The sequence below is a fragment of the Ambystoma mexicanum genome, chromosome 9, assembly GCF_040938575.1.
Source record: "Ambystoma mexicanum isolate Mex_15411 chromosome 9, UKY_AmexF1_1, whole genome shotgun sequence".
NCBI lineage: Eukaryota > Metazoa > Chordata > Amphibia > Caudata > Ambystomatidae > Ambystoma > Ambystoma mexicanum.
In genome coordinates, this window is record NC_090931.1 from 629704600 (window position 1) to 629726024 (window position 21425).

General features: G+C 50.7%; 1 protein-coding gene across 3 annotated transcripts in view; it reads right to left on the reverse strand.

Annotated features, from left to right (window-relative positions):
* The window catches only part of SUPT6H (SPT6 homolog, histone chaperone and transcription elongation factor), a 1195112-nt gene that overhangs the window by 41832 nt on the left and 1131855 nt on the right, over positions 1-21425 (reverse strand). The gene's annotated exons all lie outside the window — the stretch shown is intronic.

The following is a 21425-nucleotide window of genomic DNA, read 5'->3' on the forward strand; positions in this document are numbered from 1 at the left end:
GAAGAGAAATAAACCAATTATAAGACCAAATGGGCATACATGACAACACAAAACACCACATTTACATGGAAAGGTTACAATCCTTTGATAAAAAATGTGTTTTGATGGTAGATAGTAGGAGGGCTGTTTTGAAAACCCTGATATAGAGTTTGAGAGAGAACAGCTGTGGTAGTGTGCAAGGCTTAAGCGTAGGAGAGGTAGAGACTGGTGGTAAGTGCTTATCAGACAAAACATAACACAAAGTAAAAGATTGTTCAAAAAGAGTATGCTGATAAATATATACAATATTTTACAATGTGCTCTAAAAATGCTTATTTACAAAAAGTAAGCTAACACTTCAATAATAGGTCAAAATAAGTAAATGGAAGCGTTAGGGAAAATTTCACTTTTTGCAACTTTCCCTCCTCTAATTTTCATGCAACTCCAGCATCTCTGTTATGGACTTGGAATTCTCGCTGCTTTAGGGTTTAGCTTTAATCACCTACTCAACTCACATGTTTTAGTTAAATTGGTTTGTTCCCAAGGGTGCCAGTGTAAGGAAAGCTTTTCTCCCATTTATTTTTTCTTGTATTTTTTCACTGCAGTCTTTTTGCCCCCTAAGGATGGAAACTCAAATTAAGAAATGCACTTTGGCAGGATCCAGTCTTGGATTCATGGTAGTGCTTTGTGTGCTTGAATCTCGGAGGGTGGCCCTCTAGTCCGAATCCACATTGCAGCCAGGGTATACTTGTTGCTGGGCAGCTTACTTTACATAACTGGACAGCTTCTGTTTGTTTAAATGTTGCACATCCTTCACACTGGTGGGCTGAGCAGCCCCCAGCCACGATTTAGGATACAACTGACTCGTGGAACCTCTCCAGCATGGCACTGGTCTGCACCTTTAATCTCAGTGAAATCTATCACCAAGAGCAAGGAAGTGACAACACCCTCGCCCCCCCCACTCTCCACCCCCCTCATCCAGCAACTCCCGACTACTAAAATCTTGCATGCTTATAAGTCCCACACTTATATAAACGATCTCCTGGGTCTAGTGTACCCGTTAGGTAGATTTTCCTTGTTGAGTGAAATTCTCCCCACTTTATGATTCCCCCCGCAATTTTGCTGGACTATTGGATTTTTGGACCGATTCTCCCGACTGAACTTTTTTCCACACTCATTCTTTTACTCTAAACTTGGTAACCCAGTTTACCTCTTGTTGGGGCTTTGCTTTCCCCCACTTACATTTTAATGAGCATTTTTTCAACAGGCAATACATTGCATTGCAAGCATTTAATAACAGCTGAAACTCACCCCTTTCCCCACCCCATCCTCCTCCACGTACCTAAACCCTGCTCAGAAGCTACCCTAACCAACCATCAAATGGGACTAAAAGACCAGTCGGTGGGACCAAGTCCTCAGCTTAGTTTGGCGGTGGGAGATCCATATATCGTGTCCGTGCTTTACGGGTGCCTCCTTCGACCCCAGGAGACCAATCGCTATGCACAAACCTGGGCTCACCCTTCGCCTTCGAGCTTAAGACCTTCAGATCCTTCTTTTAACACAGTACCCCATTCTGATAAAAAACCTTCCATCCTATCATGAACAATCGCTGTCAGATTCTCGTATGTAAACATTTCTAGTTACTCATCATAGTGACTAACATACTCTTACTCTATAATACCCTTTCCTCCATACTGTATGGGCGTCCCTCGCTAGGAACGGGAGACAGAAACCTTTTTCACCAGAAAAAACCTTCTTCCCCTTTACATTTAGAGTCGCGCGGGGGCACGGCCCAGGGAGCATGCGCTCGCCTGACTCCGCCCACCAGCGCCACTCCTCAGTCCCCATTGACGCGTCGACAATTTTACACATTGCCCAATGACACCAGTATTATTAGGGGGAGGATGGTGGGACGTATGGAGGAAAGGGGACTATGGAATAAGAGTAAGTTAGTCACTACGGTGAGTAACTAGTACTTACTCGCGACCCGTCCCCTTCCTCCTACTGTATGGGCGATTACAACTGAATGTAGCCCTAGGGTGGAGAGGAGACCCTCCTTAACAAAACAGGTTCCTTAGAACCGCCGATCTGAAGGTCGCGTCTGACCTAGAGGAGGCGTCCAAACAGTAGTGCTTACAGAAAGTCGTAGGGGAGGCCCAGGTGGCTGCCCTTCTGATGACCTGCCACGAGACATGCCGTTGGAATGCAATGGCTGTGGCCTTGGCTCCGACAGCGTGGGCATGCATGTTGGCTGGCAATTGCTTGTGCTGCTCCTCATAGGCCTCCTTGATGGCCGAGACCATCCACCTTGCTAACCTGGCCTAGACCCACCGAAGGTGACGAACAGGGTGTCTGACTTGAGGAAATCCTTGGTCCTGTCAAGATAGTATTTCAGAGCGCGTCTGACAGCCAGACAGTGCAAGACCCTCTGAGGCTCATCCTTGGGGTCGGCGAATAAAGTGGTTAAGACCATCTCCTCGTTAAGATGGAAGGAGGAGGCTACCTTGGGCAGGAACGCAGGGTGCGCTCGTAGTACCACCTTGTCCTTGTAAAAGGTTGTGTAGTGTTCTGATGCCACCAGAACCTGTATCTTGCGGACTCTGTGAACCGAGGCCCACCAGCAGAGCTGTTTTAATGGTGACCAACCTGATGTCCGCGGATGCCACTGCCTCGAATGGTTTGTGCGCCAAGGCGCCCAACACTTCATTGAGGTCCCACAGAGGGTGTGGTTTCATTGTAGGCGGGTACAGGCTGTGGTGGCCCGCCAAATGTCACTTGACCACCGGGTTGGAGAACACGCCCTCCTCCGAATTCCTGTAAGACCCTATGACTGCTAAGTAGGTGAGGCATGTGTCCAGCTGCACGCCAGAGTGGGCAAGGTGGGCCGAGAAGGAGAGCACATCGTCCAAAGTGCACTTAAGAGGGTCGATCTCCTTAGAGTCAGCCGATTGGCAGAATCTAGACCATTTGCTTTTGTATTGGCTCCTAGTAGCCTTGCTTCTGGCGCCCTGAATGATGTCTAGGTTAGCCTGTGAAAGGCTGAAGTATTTCAGCGTGATCTGCTCAGGAACCACGCTGCGAGGGCTAGCTTGTGCGGGGCGGGGTGGACTACTCTGCACCCCTGCTGCGCCAGGAGGCGAGCTGGTCGCACCGGTAGGTGAATGGGGGGCCTGTCCGATAGGCTAAGAAGCTCGGAGAACCACGGTCTCGCCAGCCACCAGGGAGTTATCAGAATGATGATGATGTGGTGACAAGACTCCTTTATCTTGCAGATGACCCTGTGGACCAGGGGTGTGGGCGGGAAGGCGTACGCCGTCATGCAGTTCCACTGTATCTTGAATGCATCGCCCAGGGAGCCGGGGCCTTGACCCTGCCCATGAGGCGAACTGCTGGCATTTCCTGTTGTGCAGGGGGGGGTAAACAGATCCACTTGGGGTTGCCCCCATCAGAGGAAGATCTCCTTCAGTACCAGGTTGTTCAATTGCCACTCGTAATTGTCTGCTCCCTGTCTGCTGAGCCTGTCCGCCTCCAGGTTTCACAACCCCGGGAGGTGGACGTCCATGAGGTAGATGTTGTTCTCCAGTGCACATTCCCACATGCTGACCGTTAGGTTGCACAGTGGAGGGGACTGGTACCCCCTGCTTGTTGACATAGTACATGCTGGTAGAGTTGTCCGTCTGGATAAGTACTACCTTGCCCCCAATGAGAGGGAGAAAGGCCTTCAGCCTCAGTCAACTGATGTGGGACTTCTGCCCCTGCAGAGTCCAGACTCCATGGATGCTGTGGCTGTCCAGAGTGGCACCCCAGCTAGGAGTCCGTAGTGATAGTGACCTGAGGGGCCGTCTGCCAGAAGAGCTTGCCCTGCCGCAGGTTGCAGTCTGCGAACCACCATGTGAGGTCCGAGGGGAGAAAAGGAGGCATGCTGACCGGCTCTGCTTGGGAGCCCTTCTCCTGATTTCATGAGGCTGAGAAGTGCAACTGTAATCTCCTCATCCTTGTGTGGGGTACAGCCAGTAGGACTGCTGCCATTGTACCCAACACGTGTTGGTACCACCAGGCCGAGGTCACTGACCTGGCGAGGAACTGAGTAGTGGCTCGCTTGATGGCAGTGATTTTGTCCTCTGAGGGAAAGACTCTCTCAGAGCCTGTGTCCCAGATGAGGCCCAGGAAGGTCAGGCTCTGCCTATGCTGCAGCTGAGACTTCTTGAGGTTGATGGTAAACCCCAGGTCGTGGAGTGAGTTCTTAAGTGCGGAAGAGTTATGATGAACCGCATCCGGAGATGTGGCCCTGACGAGCCAGTCATCCAGGTACGGGAATATGTGGTGGTCCTGGGCCCTGAGTTGAAGCCAAAGGGTAGCACGTTGTATTGGAAATGGCAGTCCATGATCCTGAACCGCAGAAAAGAACGACGCGGCTGACAAATCAGGACGCGTAGATACGAGTCCTTCAGATCCAGGGAGCACATCCAGTCTCCCTTGTCCAGTGTCTCTGCAATGAGTGCTGGCATAACCATCTTGAATTTCTGCAGAGGAAGGGAGAGGTTGAGGGTGGAAAGGTCCAACACAACTCTCAGGCCAGCCTGGTGGTTCTTCTGTATGGCAAAAACCCTGGAATAAAATTCCAATCTTATCTGGGAGGCTGGGACTTCTTCCAAATCTGTGCGAGAGGAGAGGAGGGGGAGGGGGAGGAGGGAGGAGAGGAAGGGACTGGTATGTGGTACCCTGTGGAGACTACGGATAGGATCCAGGGGTCCGAAAAGTTCTGGTGCCAAAATTGCACGTGAAAGGCAAGCCTGCCCCCCACCGGAGACACGTGGACAAGGGACACATCATGCCTTCTTTCCCTCAGAAGTTGTTGCAGGAGGGGAGGGGAAGGGGGGGGGGGAATCTGGAAGAAGTCCTTGCGTCCCACCTCCTTTTTGTTGTTTCTGCCGATGCCGACTCGGGGAACGGTCAGGCTGTCTGGACCTCAGTTCTTGGAAGCCCCAGAACCCACCAAACATTCGCCTCTTGTCGGAGCATTGATGTAACTGGGTGTTTGTTTATTTAATAATGCGCACCAAACCCTCAGATAGCAGGGCACAACAGTTACATGAATATTTAAAGCTTAGTTACAACTTACGGTTATTACAATACATACATTACATATATACATGGTACAAAGAGTTTAGGTAAGAAGAGGTGGATAGTCTAGAATACAAAGGTGAAAATAATGACAGGGTATTATCATCATGGAAGCCAGGAAGGTGTTCCATAGTGGGTGGAAGTTTATGAGGTGTCCTTAGTCCGGAGCCAGTTCAGAAGGTTGTGTCTAAATCTAGACTAAGGCTGGATTTCTCTCAAAGCAGTGGGTAGTGCATTCCAGGCAAGAGCAGCTTTGACTGGGAAGCTAACTCCTCCAGCTTTAGACAGTGTGAATCTAGGAATTTCTAGGCATAGATGGTTAGAGGCTCTCGTGTGGTGGGTAGAGGTTCTTCTGGTCAGTCTGGCGGAGATATATGGCGGTGCGGAATTGTTGAATCTTTTAAAGGTAAGGGATACTGTTTTAAGGGGTATTCCATCGCTAATTTATAGCCAGTGGTGGTCTTTCCTAATGTTGGAAATATGCTCTCTACAGGGTATGTTCAAAGCTGCTCTTAGGGCATTGTTTTGCAGTATTTGCATTTTATGATATTTTTGTTAGCGCCTGCATATAGGGCATTGCAATCATCAAGCTTGGACATTATTATTGCATTGGCAAGCATAATGCAGTTTGTTTTGGCTAGGTAGGGTCTGCAAGCTCTAATCAGTTTACAAGTGTAAGCTGCAGAAGAAGCCATGGAACTGACTTGTTTGAGGGATAGTGTGGAGTCAAGATAAAAACCTAGTGTTTTTACCTCAGTTACTGCTTTGAAGGCAGCGTACCTGGGGCTGAGTTTTTTGAGGTTGGAGTCAGAGCCCAGAATCAAGATCTCAGTTTTGTCGTCATTTAGGCAGACTTATTTACTAGCGCTGTGTCTTCAACAAAGTTGCCCGAAAGGGGTATGAGGATCTGAGCGTCGTCAGCATAATTTGTGTATGTGACACCCAGCCTGTCAAGTTTGTCGAAGAGTGGCTTAGTAAAGATGTTGTACATTGTCGGTGAGACACATGAACCTTGTGGGACACCACAGGTAATTTGGATTGGGTCTGCTGAAGCTGAGGGGGAGAACACTCATTGTACGGTTAGCTAGGAAGGATTGTACCCGGGCTATAGCTTCACTCGAGAAATGGGCAGCTGACCCTAGGTATTGCATAACACTGCATGGTCCACCAGGTCAAAGGCTGCCGATAGGTCAAGGAGGAGTAGCATAGCTGTTTGACCTTTATCCTTGAACTCATCAATTTGTGTCTTAAGGTCAATTAAAGCCGTTTCAGTGCTGTGTTGTGGTCTGAATCCGGATTGGCAAGATCCTAGTAGTTGGTTGGCCTCCTAATAGTTTTGGATTTGGAGGTAGGCTACTCTATCGATAATTTTGAGGAGGAATGGGACCTTAGTGATGGGTCTATAGTTGGTGGGGAAAGCCGGATCTAGAGTGTTTCTTGAGGAGTGGTAGCACCCAGGACTCTGAGGATCATGGGGACAGTACTCGAGTTAAAGGAAGCATTGATTAGCTTAGAGATAAAGGGTGCTAGATCTCTAGCTGCATCCTTAATTATTTGTGCAGGGCAGCTCGCGCCCTGGCAGTTGGACGGTTTGAGAGATAATATAACCTTTTCTGTTTCCAGTATGGAAATATTGGTGAACCTGAAAGGTTTATCGGTGGTCGATATATCAGCCGGCGGGGTAGTGTGCATCTCTGTGGAGCGCAGGGATGCTTTTGTGTTTGCTATTTTTGTCTGCAGAGTCACTATTTTGTTTGATAAGGCATTTTGGATACTGGTACACAATTGTTTGTTTTTCGGGACATTGTCTGAGGGTGCAATAGGATTTTCCATTTCCCGAAGTATGGTGAAGAGCTCCTTGGAATTGGAGTTGGCCTTGATGATTCCATCATTGAATGTATTCCTTTTAGTTTGGATTATTTCTTTCTTGTATTTATTGGCGGGGTTAGATAGTAGGTGTCTCCAGATAGCTTGCAGTTTCCTTTTTTGGAGCCGAAGTTCTTTGAGATGGGGTGTGAACCATGTATTGAGGTGGGACTTTTGTTTGCTTTTGCGTAGTTTTACTGGAGCGATGGTGTCCACAGCCTTGGCCATGGTGTTGTTGAAAGTCTCAACTAGAATGTTTGGGTCAAAGGTGTTAGCTGGTAAGAGGAGAGGAAGCACTTTTTCAACAGTAATTTCTTTTTTGCTTCTGGTTGGGAGAGGTGGTACCGTTTCGTGATTTATCAGCTTTTGAATCTCTATAGTGGATGAAAAACCAATAATATGGTTGCCTGTCCAGGCTTGTGGGGTTATTTTAGTAATGTTGATGGAAAAGTTCAAATTGGCTACCCAGTCTAATGTACGCTCTTTTATGCGCGTTGGAACGAGGACTTTTTGGGTCAGGCCATGCTCCGCTAAAATAGTTTCAATGGATTGGGCTCGTTTGTCCTCAGCATTATTGAAGCCCAAATTGAAGTCACCTAGTAGTAGGAGCTGTGGGGAGTCCTTTATGTTGCTAGTGAGGAGACAGGAGAGGTCTTCCTCCAAGGTGCCTATTGGACCAGGTGGTCTATGCACTAGGAGAATAGTTAGTGTGCTATTATTGGAGATAGGTAGTTTGGCTGCTAGTAGTTCACAAGATTTAATTTCGGGGGGAGTAGTTAGCCTTAATGCCAGATTGGTTTTGGTTACGATAGCGAGGCCGCCTCCTCTAGTGTTAGGTCTGTCAACTCTGAGTATATGGTAATTGTCTGGTATGGCTATCCTGAGTGCGGGGCCTGCTGCATCATGAAGCCAGGATTCAGTGACAGCCATTAAGTCTAGGTCATCATTGGTGAGTAGATCAGCAATTTTGGTAGCATGCGCAACAAGAGCTCTTGCGTTAATGAGGGCTCCTGAAATAGTTTTTTTATTCCGCTCTTGTTTTGGTTATGCAGAGAGCAGGTAGTGCTGTGAATTAGTTTTTTCAATGCATCAGAATCTAATGCAGAAGGGTTTAGGTCAATGGCAGGGGAGTTGTGCATGATAAACTGGGGTCTAGTTCCATTGGTTTTAGGATCATGGATTTGTGGCAGTCTTGCTCGGAGTCGGGAGTTTCTCTCCTGGAGAGTGCAGGGTTTGTGGTTAATGCAAGTCATTATTATGATGGCCCAAAGTAGGGTGAAGCGTGTATAAATAAGATGAATCTTTATGGTGTGCATATTACTTATTGTAAGGTCACACCTCAAGGGTGTAATGTGACAAAGGTACAATCTAAATACTAGGCATGTGATACGTTCAATAGCAAGTGTGTCATCGACTCATGGGGCAACCTAAGGCTAAGAGGTCGCTGGTCAGATACCGCGTATTGTATACTGGCAATTGAGTGAACATACGTTAATAGTGAAGAGTATGTAGCAAATCTAGATTGGTGACATAGGCTAGTTCGCAATCATACATACAGGTAAGACAGTAGTGAGCAGGGCTGAAATGAGAGCCTAACAATAGGATGTTCAGGTAGATTAACATTCACACAGCATATAAGAGCTATTATGAACTGTTGACACAGAGGGCAAGGTATCCACAGTATACAGAATCGAAGTATCAGCAATAGACAAAATATTAACAGTAGTAATATCAACAATACTACAAGGCGCACTAGGCAGAGTGTCCATAGAAAGCCGATTCAGAGACTAGCACAGTGGGCATAAAGTCAGCCATGACCCTCATCAGTTGGTAGCTAGCTTGTTTCTGGTTAGGGTGACTAGTGCTAGCCGGCATCTACTGCAAGCTGTTTCTAGGCTTAAGCATTGTAGAAGGGGGAGGCAAGGATCTACTGAGCATCAGCGTATGGGCAATAGGCTACTCGCAATTTCAGCAGCATAATACATGTAAAGGCTGATAGTGGCGTAGATAAATTATAGAACAAGGTAGTCCAAGACAGTTAAGATGTGGGAGAGCAGACAAGTACCTTGGTAGTGGGACCGGCGGCCAGCGGCTTTCACCGGCGAACGGCAAACAATGCCTTTTTCCCTGGCCTTGTTCCAAATGGCCGGCTTCCTTCCGCCTGCCGGCGGATGCTTGTGGTAGATGATGTGGGTGGTTGCTTAGCAACCAGTGCGAGCCTCGGTTTGAGGCGCGGCTTTCGGACAAAATAACAGCTGATCAGAAGGCCACAGCATCAGCTATAGCAAGCAATTCAGAGCACATTTCAGGTGCACAGGGGCTCACTGCAGTGATTTAAGGCCGATTAGGTGGAGTAGGGCCTCGATCCAGGCGATCGCGTGCCTCGTGCTGCGGAGGGGCTTCACAAAGGATAAGGATGCTGGAAGGCTGATGCAGGGTGAGAAGGGCTCCTGCCCTCTCGGTCTCCTGCAGGATGTGGAATCGTTTGCAGGATGTGTACGCCTTGGGCGTAGCCTTAGTAAGAATAAACACTTTGTGGTTTGCAAGCTGTTCTTTTGATCCAATTCCTCATCCGTGGTGGAGTGAAAGAGGTCACTACCCTCGAAAAGGAAGGTCCAATATGCGTTCCTGGACATCAGGGTTAAACTTGGTAGCCCGGAGCCACGCTGTCCTCATGTCCATGGTGATGCAGATGGCCCGGCCAGAGGTATTAATGTGGGCCACAGTGGACTCCATTATGTCCTGCGCTACTAGCCTGGCATCTCCTAGGCCCACTTTGAAGCGCGATTGGCTTTGCGCCGGATGTTTCGGGAGGAAGTCAGCTATTTCGCGCTAAAGCCTTTGGTTAACGGCTGCCAGCATTGAATCCGCGTTGGATTGTCGCAGGTGCAATGAGGCGCAGTAACGATTTTTCCCGTACGCCTCAATGATCTTCTCCTCCTTGCCTAGCAGCGCTGAGGACGAGGTGGCCGAGGACGACAGGCTTATAATAGAGAGATGCCCAGCGATCACAAGGAGTGCGGCTGTGGATGAGCTGAAAGCAAGAGCGTATCCCCTCCATCTGCCTATGCTTGGCATCGAGGTGCCGATTGGCAGGTTGGACCGAGTGTGGCTTGAGCCCCCCCCCCCCTTCTTGGCCAGGGAAATGACTTCTTTCTGCATCGGGATCCCCGTTCTGGTAGGGTGTCTTAGGGTGAGGACTTCTCCAAGACCCCCCTCCTCGGGCTGCTTGACCTCAGGCTAGGGAGACCCAAATATTCTGCCAAACCTGCAAAGCGTTTGTGGAAGGCCCTGGCAGAGGACAGCGTGTCAGGGTCATCTTCCTCATCTGTGCCCACCCGCATGTCCGGAGGTGGAGTACTGGGCGCTGTGGGGTGGAGACCGGAGCCAGTGGCTGCTGTGGAGGCTAGTGCGGAACCGCCTGTACTGGGGGAGACAGGAGAGCCGGAATTGGATGAGCTGGCAGGGGCAGCGGGGGCTGCACTGGGGCCTGAGGCACCGGAGCCACAGGAGGAATGACTATGGGTGCCAGTGGAGTGACCGGAGAGATCATATCCCTGATAGCATCCCAAAGGATGGGCCCCATTTGAGGGGTTCTCATCAGCGTTAGGAACCTTTCGAAGAACCTGTCTTCAGAGGCTGAAGAGGTGGCAGTTATATTGACGGAGTGGCTGATGGCTGCTGGGGCCAGAGCACACTCTGCTGGGGTGCAGTGGATATCTGCCCTGCGCTGCTAATGGATAAACTGTAGGCCACATACCTGGTTGACACCAGTCCCACCTTGTGACTCGTTCCTCCACCTGCTCCATTCCTAGGAGTGGCATCGGACGAGCTGCCATTTTGTCTTGCGCGGCAGCCATCTTGTCGTGCCAGAGTCGTGGTGCCTAGCTCACTGGGCCCAGCCTCATCCAAGATGCTTGGTGTTGGAGCATGAAGCCTACCCTGCACCTCAGGCCGAGGCCTGGAAGGCGTATTGCCTTCGGCAGAAGTGCCGGTAGTGCTGCGTACAGGCGCCCCTTTGGACATAATGCTGGTACTAGGGCGTTGCCCCTCGGGTGTAACCCCAGTAAAAGAACCTTGCTGTCCCTCATCACTGAACCCGGAAGGATCCGGAGACACCTCGGCCATGAGGCCGGTAGCTGGACTAGCCTCGGTACGTGTGCTGGTATGAGAACCGGAGAGGTTCCTCCTGCTCAGGCGCTTCATTGGGAAGAAGTCACCCTTACGGGGTGCAATGGTAAAGAGGCCTTGCCCTGGGCCTTGCTCTATGTTTGACGAAGTCCTTTAAGTCCTCCGGAGGCGACCTTTGGAAGAGCTCCCTCCACCGAGCCAGCCTGTTTTTCCGTGCACGTGGAGTCAGTGCGTTGCACAAGGTACAATCTTCCCAGCCGTGGTCGGGCCAAAGCAGCGGAGGCAAAGAGCATGGGGATCAGACGTAGGGAAGAGCCCCTGCAGGCTGGACACCTGCTGAAGCCCACTGAGGTCGACATACGCCGGGGAGGAGCGTGGCGTCGAAGGACCAAGTACCTGTTTGAAAAGAAAAAAGAAAAGATAGAAGAATTTCCGGGGAAGAGCGCATGGCCGAAGCCAAACCCAGGAGCACTGGTGAAATCAGCCTGTTCCCATAGACACGGTAAAGGGCACTGGGGAGTGGCGCTGGTGGGGTGAGCACATGCTCCCAGGGCAGCACCCACGCGCACCTCTAAATTTAAAGGGGAAGGTGTTTTTTTCTGGTGAAAGGTTGCATCTCCCGTCCCTATTGAGGGACAGCCATACAGTATGGAGGAAAGGGGACGGGACGTAAGAGTATATCCCGCAATTTAGTTAGCCATTCTTTGTGAGTTGAGGCAAATTTACTTTCCCATTTTTGGGCCGGCGCTAACCTTCCGGCCCGTAGCATGTCCTCCACTATTTTCGGGAGCCTGGAAGCCTCTGAGTTTGCCAACGGAACACCCAGCAAAACCTCAAGGGGGTGCAACACCAAGGAAACTCGGACCAGACCCTTTATCCAGCTCAACACTTCTGTCCAGTAAACCTGGATGAGCGGGCATTCCCACCACATATGGTACCACCTCCCTTGTTGACCACATTCCCTTGGGCAGAATGGGGAGGTTCTTGCAAACATTTTGGATAGCCTTACCGGAGGTAGGTGCCAAGAGTGGAGGACTTTAAAGTTGTGCTCCATCGCTGATGTGTAAAGGGATCCCACAAGCATTAGTTTACAGATTGTTCCCCAGGTTTCCTCCGATATTCCTGCCGCTGCCCTTGCATGCCAGAGCTGCCTAAAGTTCTGCCTCCCCTCCAGGTCGGCCGTAACCAAAACTCTATAAATCCTCAACACCACTCCCTTCCTTGTGGGGGCCTCGCTAACCGTTTTCTCAAAGAGGGCAAGGTTTTGAGAAACATCACCACCCCATTTGGAGTCCGTCAGTATACCCTTCAGACAGAGATACTCAGATAGTTAGGGGCATGCACCCATAGCCTTTGCCATTGCCTCGTACTCGGTGAAGGTATTCCCCCTAAACAATTGGGCAGCCCTCTCCAACCCCATGTCCGACCACCTCTACGTGTTAGAAAAGCCCCTGCGCCCGAGGTCCAGCGGGGGGACCACAACAGTGAGCTCAGGGGGAGGGCCAGGAGGAAAGGACTGAGTTTGCTCTATTACACTTCCACAGCCCACAGATCACTGCCAGGGAAGGCCGAGTTTTAACATGGGGCGGTTTATCTTTAGTGTGTGCCCATAGGTCTCTTACTTTTTTGGGGTGAGTATATGTATCCTCAAACATCCAATAAGTACCCATGTCATCCCTAAGGTGCTCCAACATCACCTACAACTGCGCTGCTTTAAAGTATAGTCTAAAGTCTGGAAGACTGAAGAAGCAGCGGCGCCACCTCCCCATCCCCCCCTTCAAAGTATCTGCGGAGGGTCAGCGTCGCACACTTGATTCTAGGCTTCTTCCCCTGCCATATGAACTGGCTCACCATAGCCTGCAATGTTGCAAAAAAGGATTCTGGGGGAGGGAAGGACCATAAACAAATACAGGAGACGGGGAGGACATTCATTTTCACAGATACTATTCTACCAAACTAAGTGAGTGAGAGGCCCCCAGCGTAGAAGGTCCGACCTTATTCTCTCTCTAGTAGGGGAGTGTAGTTGGCGCAAATAATCTATCCAGGTGATGCCCAGATATGGGCAGGATGAGTCCTCAACCCTCATACCCCCTATTGTGTTCCTACCCCTGGTATCCCGGGCGTCTCCCCCCATGGGCATAACACTGGACTTAGACAGGTTAATTTTCAGGCCCGAGAACTTGCCAAAGGATTGTATCTAGCTCAAGAGTTCTGGCAGTGACTTCGATAGATTTGTCAAGTAACAGAATATCATCGGCAAACAATGAGAGTTTAAAGTCCAACTCCCCACAACGGATTCACGTAATCCCCTGGTTTGATCAATAGCTAGGGGTTCCATGACCAGAGCATACAGCAAGGGGAGGTGGGACAACCCTGCCTCGTCCCTCTAGTGAGCTGCAAGGGGGGAGGATATATTGCCGTTGACTACCACACTTGCCATTGGACCATAGTATAGTGTTGCTGCCCAACCCTAGAATTTCTCTCCATACTCATTCTTGCTCAAGACTTTACTCATACTGCCACTCAATGCAGTCAAAGGCCTTCTCTTGAGTCGATGGATATTAGATATGCTCCCAGCTCCCCGAGACTGGATTTGTGCATTAAATCTACGGTCTTTCTTATGTTGTCTGCTCCTTGCTTCCCCGGGATAAATCCCACCTGGTCTCCATGAACCAACAAGGGCATATGATGGGTCAGTCTATTGGCTAGCAGCTTTGCCAGTATTTAATGTCAGTCTTCAGCAGGGAGATGGGTCAATATGACTGACACAAGCCATGGTCCTTCCCTTCTTTCGGTATAACTACAATTAGAGCACCAAGCATTGCCTGGGGGAGGGTGCCTGTCTCCAGCGCATATTTGAATGGTTTGGCCATGAACAGCGCCAGAGTGGAGCAACATTTCTTATAGAAGAGTGCTGTAAAACCATCCATCCTGGAGTAGTACCCCCTTTCATTCCACTTATTGTGTCCATCACTTCCTGGGAAGTAATAGGGGCCTCCAGGAGTTCAGAGATTTCTGGTGGGAGACGCGGACTTGGGAGTCTCAAGGAAGCAGTCCACCTCAGCTCCGTCTCCATTATATTCTGAAGTATACAACGTTTTATAGACTACCGAAAACTCCTCTGCCATCAGTTGGTCCATCAGGAGTCTCTCACCCCCAGGCGAGAGAATCATCTCCACTCTTCTGCTACTCCTCAGTTCCCTCAACCTCGATGCCAGTATCTTGTCAGCCTTCTCACGCTTTTCCATGTATTTTTGTTTCAAGAAGGCTAACTTTCTTTCCGTTTGGCTGACCAAAAGGGCCTTTAGTTTAGCTCTATGCTCTTGCAGTTCGGCCCTTTGTCCCAGGAACATTTGCCTGCCGGCTTTCGGCGCACTACAAGTGCAAAAAAATAAATAAAATAAAAATGTGGGACTTGAGTTTACCCCCCTGCTGGATAGCTTTCATTTTCTCTCCAAGGTCCCTTTTCCCCCCAAGCCCTTTCCTTCTTCATCCTTGACCCCATTTCTATCAGGGCCCCCCCATATCGTAGCCTTGAATGCCTCCCTGATGTGTCCACCTCCCCATTGTCATTCATTTCAAACAATTCTATAATCGCCTTGAGGAGTGACTGAGCTATCTCTTGCAGCAGCACATCATTGCATGACCATATAGTGCTGCCTGGGAGCCTCGGGCGCATCTTAATTCAGACCATCACCAGACCAGGACAATTTCAACCACGGCTTCGCTCACTTGTTCAAACGGGGGAATCTACCAGGATGTAATCTAGTCTCGAGAACATGTCATGGACCCTCGATCAGTATGTGAATAATGGGTCTGGTCCTGGACCCCTCGAATGGTTATCTGACAAACCGAGCTCTGCGTTAACCTTCCAAAAGTGGAGGGCCGATCACAGTTACTCTCTGATAGCGGTGCCGGGTCTTACTCTCCGTCACTCTCGGGGTATAAGACCATATTGAAATCACCTCCAATGACCAAGGATCCCTCGACAAAGGTCTTAAAATGTTCCTAAGCGATTCCCAGAACTGGGCTTGGGCTTCATTTGGACAATAGATGGAAACCACTGTAATCATAGAGCCCTTAATCTCCCCAATAACCATGAGAAACCAGCCTTCTGGGTCTTTACTTTGGGCCTTTGGTGTAAACTGTAGCCTACTAGATACCAGGAGGGCAACTTTTTTTGTTGTGGTTTTTTGGTTGGGCCAGATGCGTGATATACCTCCTTTACTGACTTGGCTCTCAAAGCTGGCTCCCTACCCCTCAACCAGTGTGTCTCCTGAAGGAGCATGAGATCTAGCTTCAACCCGCCGAACTCCTTTATGACTAGGGACCTTTTATGAGGGGAGTTCAGGCATCTCACATTTAAAGAACGCAACGCCAGATTATGTGTAGAATCATCCACTGGGGAGTCGCACAAATCTTTTATATCCTCCGGAATCAGGATTCCGAAGTGCACTCCCTCTGTGGCCTGGTATTCTATATCCCTCACTGGGTGCCTGGGTTTTCCCCTCCGGACTGGACTGGATATTGGTAGCTTACAAACCTTGAATCCAACGTCAAATAAGAATGTACCCCCACCAAGTTACCCCCCCACCTTCCCTCTCTGCGCCTGGACTACATGCCGTATTGGCCTCATCACAGATCCAGGGCACCATGTACCACCCTCACCCCCCAGACTTGGATGAAGCAAAATACCACCTCAGAAACCCCCCCCCCCTCAAACAAGCCCAACATTAAACGAGAAACCTACAAACATCCCTGCCCCCCAAAAACCAAGGATCAAACTCAATAGAGCTCCCGCTATGGAGAGCTGAACAGCATCAGTAGACCATGCCCCACTCCAGGAACCCTGGCAGTGTCTTCAGAGGCAAAGAAAAGGTAATAACGGCGGTAGCAGCTGGGCCTCGGCCAACCACTCGAAGAACTTCATTTACTTTGCTATTGCAGGAGGAGGCCAGATTCAACCTTGGCCGTTGTTAGATGATGGAGATGCCAGATTTAGTATCCTAATCTTTCTGTTACCGCGGACACAGCACCTGTCCACGAACCCATTGGTCTTCTGGGCTTCCATCAGCTCTCCTCACATCCCCACAATGGTGGCTGGGGCAGATTCACCCAACAGCTCATGTGTCACTCGCTGTATGTCATCTTCTGTGACGAGGTTATATTTGTATCCCTCATGTACGAAGGAGAGGGAGAAAGGGAACCCCCACCTGTAGCGGACCCCTTTAGTCTGGAGCCACTTTGTTAGGGGGCCACACAACCTGCTTGTCAGGGTAAATGCTGAAAGATCTTGATAGATAGTTATTCGCAAGTCTCCCCACTTTATCAGGGCCCTCTTCCTTGCCAACTCCAAAATCTATGATTTCTTGGCAAAGTAATGGAACCTTGCCAGCACAGACCTAGGCCTCCTGGAGCTCGCTCACGCTCTATGGGCTCTGTCGATCGTAGGTTCACTGGTATTTCACTCGTCAAAGAGCTTACTGACCACCGCATTGGTAGCTTTCATGATGTCCACTTAACTCGCCTTCGCGTTCCGGGAAGCCAAGGAACCTCGGGTTATTGCAGCGTTCTCGATTTTCAAGATCGTCCATCTTCAGGGTGCACTTTTCCTCTCTCCTCTCCAGCTCCGAGAGGTGCATATCGATTTGGGTTTCCAGAAGGTCTACCGATGTTAGATTAGCTTCAAGGTTTTGGATGCCGTCATCCATACTGTCCACTTTTTTATCCAAGCCGTTAAGACGCTTCCCAATGGCTGCTCTGAAGCCCCTAATTTCATTTAAAAGGGCCGCCATGCTGTGCTCACTGAGCCTCTTCTGCGTCCGCTGACGATATGGTAGGCATGGTTGCTTGCGGGAAGGCCTGGGCGCCCCAAAATTGCTGGAGTGAGTCAGCGCAACTCGTGGGCGAGTATGGTTAGGGGGGGCCCTCCCAGGCTTCGTGTCTGCACACTGATGTGAACGTTTTCCAGAAGGTTGGTGCACTTAGGTCGGCAAGCTCCTGGTCCCCAATCTCCTAAGGGGCTCATTACAATCGGCTGAAGAGCGTTTGTGGGGAGGTTGGGGGATCAGCTAATTGTCTTCCCCCTACCACTGTACAACCTGTGAGAGGTACTGGCTGAGTTGTGCCCCCGTCTCAGTAGGGTTCCACGCTTCCTGGACTCCTGGGAGTGACAGGGTTTAAGTAGGTCGGCTCTGTATTAGGCATCCACCGGAGGAGCTGGGGCGACAGCGATTCCGTTGGTCATACATAGACTGCTATTCATCCACTAGCTCTTTCTCAGGGGAGACCAGGCTTCTGCGTTACTGGCGTGAGCACCCAGTTCTGAACACTTGAGGGCTTCACTGCGCACCCCCAGGGTTGGCCAGGAGGCAGGGCGTTCTCACCTGGGAATCCCGGCTGTTGGCACAAGGCTGACTCTGGGTGTGTGGTAGGTTGGAGCCCATAGCTTACCCCAGGGGGTTCTCCCTGTGTCTTTCCACAGATAAGGGTTAGGTGGATGACAGAATGGCCATAACGTGCTGTGCCGATGGTGGATCCCGAGGCCTATGGTGCGTTTTGTAGACCACGTTTAAAATGGGGGCTCTTCAATGGTCCAGTGGTGTGGAATAGTTCCAGCCAGTGCAAGGTTGTCCTATCGCTTGAGACAAAACATGGAGGGCCCCGGCTGCTGTGAAAGGACCTACGTATTCAGGGAGGTCGCCGTTGCTGCAAATTCTTCCTGTGGGTTTAACAATGGGAGGAGGGATGAGGCCTGGTGAACTCGCGTTGCTCATGAGCGACTCTGTGGAGGCCGCGTTATTGGAGAGAGAGGAGCGCTCTCCCGGCAGGGGGCCCTATGCACACGGGCCTAACTCCCCTGCTCCTGGTAGCGGGTTCGCCATTGCGCACTTGCCTAAGCCTCCGGTGTGCTCCGCGGGCAGAGGGGTGAGTTCCCCAGTCAAAAGAAGATCTGAGGGGGCTGGATCACGGGCACTTCATCCAGCAGTCCCTCGCCTTACATTCACCATTCACTCCCGTGCCGGCGGGAGAGGCGGACTAGAGAGTGAGCTGTGTTTCTTTACAGCTGATTTTCCGTTCAAAGGCCGGACCTGAAGCAGCGAGGCAGCGGTGCCTCAGGACACCCATCCCGCTCACATACATGGGACTTTAGGCGTTGGAGGGCGGCCACCCTCTTTCTCATGGGGGAGCTCCGGCAGGCTCCCTGCTTTCCCATGTTCAGACCGCTGCACGAAACTCCCCAGCCTATCATCGGAGTTGTGTGGTACTGCAAGTCGGTTCGCACTTGCTCCTCGCTCCACCTCCTCTTTACAGCAATGTTTCTCCACCACTAGGAGGGCTCTGGTCTCCGGTTTTTATCCGGAGGAGTCAGCAGGGGTTCATCTAAGGCAGGGGGGGTGGGGGCAGGGGTCAGGTGCACTCTCCAGGGGCTGATGGGGGGGGCTCAACCACTTCTTCAGCCTCTACAGAAGCTATCGATGCAGGAGTGTTATCTCATCTCTGCGCCCCCTGGTCGCAATGTCTGCACTCCCTGGTGGCAATCTTGTTGGTACTTTAATATAGTTATGCTTTTATCCATCATTCCTGGCCTTTAACTTTATTTTTGCAGCACACAGAACTTTCTGTGCAGTGTTGCTGGGAGCTCCTAGAGCTTCCCTTTTTATTTTACCTGTGTTAACACATGTTACCAGGGCACTCTTTTATCCCCCCCACCCCTGTATTTTATTTTGCGAGATCAGCACACCCTACCGTAAGTGCCAATATAACTTTTAGTGTGTAAATGTTTCCTTGAACTAAGCGTTTGCTCCAAGTACTGTGTGCCTCACTACAGTCCTCATCCCTACTAGATGAAGCTTGGCTGCTCAGCCATTGCTACCAAACCTTTGGGTAGTTCATGCTAAACCTAAGAGGTGTCCTGTTCATCAACCTCTCCTCTCAGATATTGATATCGACACAAAGGTAACAGGTCCTTCTGATCTGCATCTGCATCCATCAACGCCAAAGGTTTCTGCATAGGCTTTCCCACTATTTGACTAACACACCCTGGCCTCCTATCTTAGAGAGCCATGTGCAGCAAGGCCAACATTATTGGCAGAAGAACAAATTACTTACCACTGGTAAGGGACAAGTTACTTACCTGTAATTGTTCTCCAGCATGGGTCTGGTATGGATTCACATGCTCATGAATATTCCCCGTCATCAGGCCAGGAATCCTAGGTAAAAGAAAAAACAGTTTCACTTTCAAACTGTCGTTCTCTTATAAACCAATCACTGAGCTCTGGGACATACTACCCTCAGCCAATGACCGCCCTCTCCCTAAGCCCCTACTCTGGCAGCCAGCTTCAGATTTGGTAGCACGTAAAGTGGCAGTATGACCAAGAAGAGCCGCAGAGGGGCAGGAGGGAGGGCTTGCATGTGAATTCATGCCGGACCCATGCTGGAGAACAAGTTACAGGCAAGTAACTTGTTCCTTCTCCAGCATGGGGTCTGGCATGGATTCACATTCTCATGAATAAAGAATACATAGCAGTACAACATTACACAACCACGGGAGGTGGCAAGGCTCAACAGAAGCAAATACCTCCGGAACAGGCTCACCTTCAAGCAAACAGGTTGCTTAGCACTGCCTATCCGACCCTGAACGGCTCTCTGGAATCACTGTTGATGCAGTAGAATCTTGTGAAGGTGTGCGTTGACATCCACATAGCAGCCCTGCAGATATCTGCAGGGGCACACCAGACAGAAACGCCTTTGTTGCAGCGATCGCTCATGGTGGAATGGACTCTACGCCAGCCGGGCAGCGGTCGGTTTGCTAACCGGTGACAGTGTATGATGCAGCCGGAGAGCCACCTGGAGATGGAAGCCTTGGACAAGGCCTTCCCATGGTTCACAGGACCAAAGTTCACGAATAGGTGAGATGTCTTCCGGAAACTCTGTGCGTGCCACATAGAACACACACAGCGAGGGCAAAGTCCTTTCAGCCGGCGACAAAGGTTTTGGAAATAACACAGACAACACCAAAAGCTTGTTGAGGTGGAATTCCGACGGGACCTTTGGCATGAAGGAGGGATGCGTTCTCAGCACCACCCTCGTATTGTGAAAAGTCAGATAAGGCTGTTTCCAGGAAAGGGCCTGGATCTCACCTACCCTCCTGGCAGAGGTGATGGCCACGAGAAAAGCCGTCTTCCACGAAAGGAACTTGAGGGGCCCGATTCATAGGCTCGAAGGGAGCCCACATGAGCCTCATCAGCACCACGTTGAGTTCCCACGCCGGGACATGGGCCTTCACCAGCGGTAACAATTGAAACAGTCCTTTGAGGAACTCCTTGACAAGACGGTGGGCCCAAAGAGAAGACAGTCCTGGAGACCTAGTGCCTGTAGCACTTAAGAGTTGACGCTCTGGCCCTGTCGAGGACCTCCCTGCAGTCCACCGGCAGCTCGTACCCTCTGAACTCTAAGGCTGTAGGAGCAAAGCCTTCAGGTTCAGCGATCATGGGTCGTGATGCAGGATTGAGCCTCCTTCCCTGGTGAGCAGATCCGCGACCACTGGCAGCTTGACCGGAGGTGATGTCGACAGGCTGAGACGGTCTGGGTTTCAAATCTGCCAGGACGACAAGGATCATCCTGCATCGGCACTGTTTGAGTCGTTTGATGACACGCAGCCGGAGAGGCAACAGAGGGAACGCATACAGGAACTGGGTTTCCCACTGGACGGAACACGCATCCCCCAGCTCCTCGACTGGTGGAACCTGCTGGCAAATCTTTGGCATTTGGAATTCATCGCCGTCGCAAACGGTTCGATATGGGGTCAGCCCCATTTATGGAAGAGGCAGTCCACTTGATAATGTCCAAGTTCCCACTCTTGGCAAAACCGCAGCTCCCTGCTGAGGGAGTCGGTGATGGTGTTCTTGACTCACGCCAGGTGGAAAGGAATGAGGAACATTTCTTGGGCGACAGCCCATTGCCACAAGTCCTATGCTCTCTGGAGAGTGCTGGGGAGCTGGTTCCCCCCCCCCCTGCTTCCTGATGTAGAACATTGTGGTGGTATTGTCTGTGAAGACCCTCACCACTTTGCCCTTGAGGTACGGAAGGAACGACTTGAGGGCCCAGAACACTGCCCGCAGCTCCAGTACATTGATGTGGAGATCCCTCTCCTCCGGCTGCCAGAGGCCCCTTGCGTGGAGACGTCCGGTGTGGGCTCCCGGGCCCACGGAAGCGTCTGTGGTGACAGTGTCCCGATACGGGTGGCTCTGCAAGTCCATGGCCCCGGTGATGATGGAGCGCACGCCCCACAACCTTATCGCTCAACAGAACTCCTTGTCTAG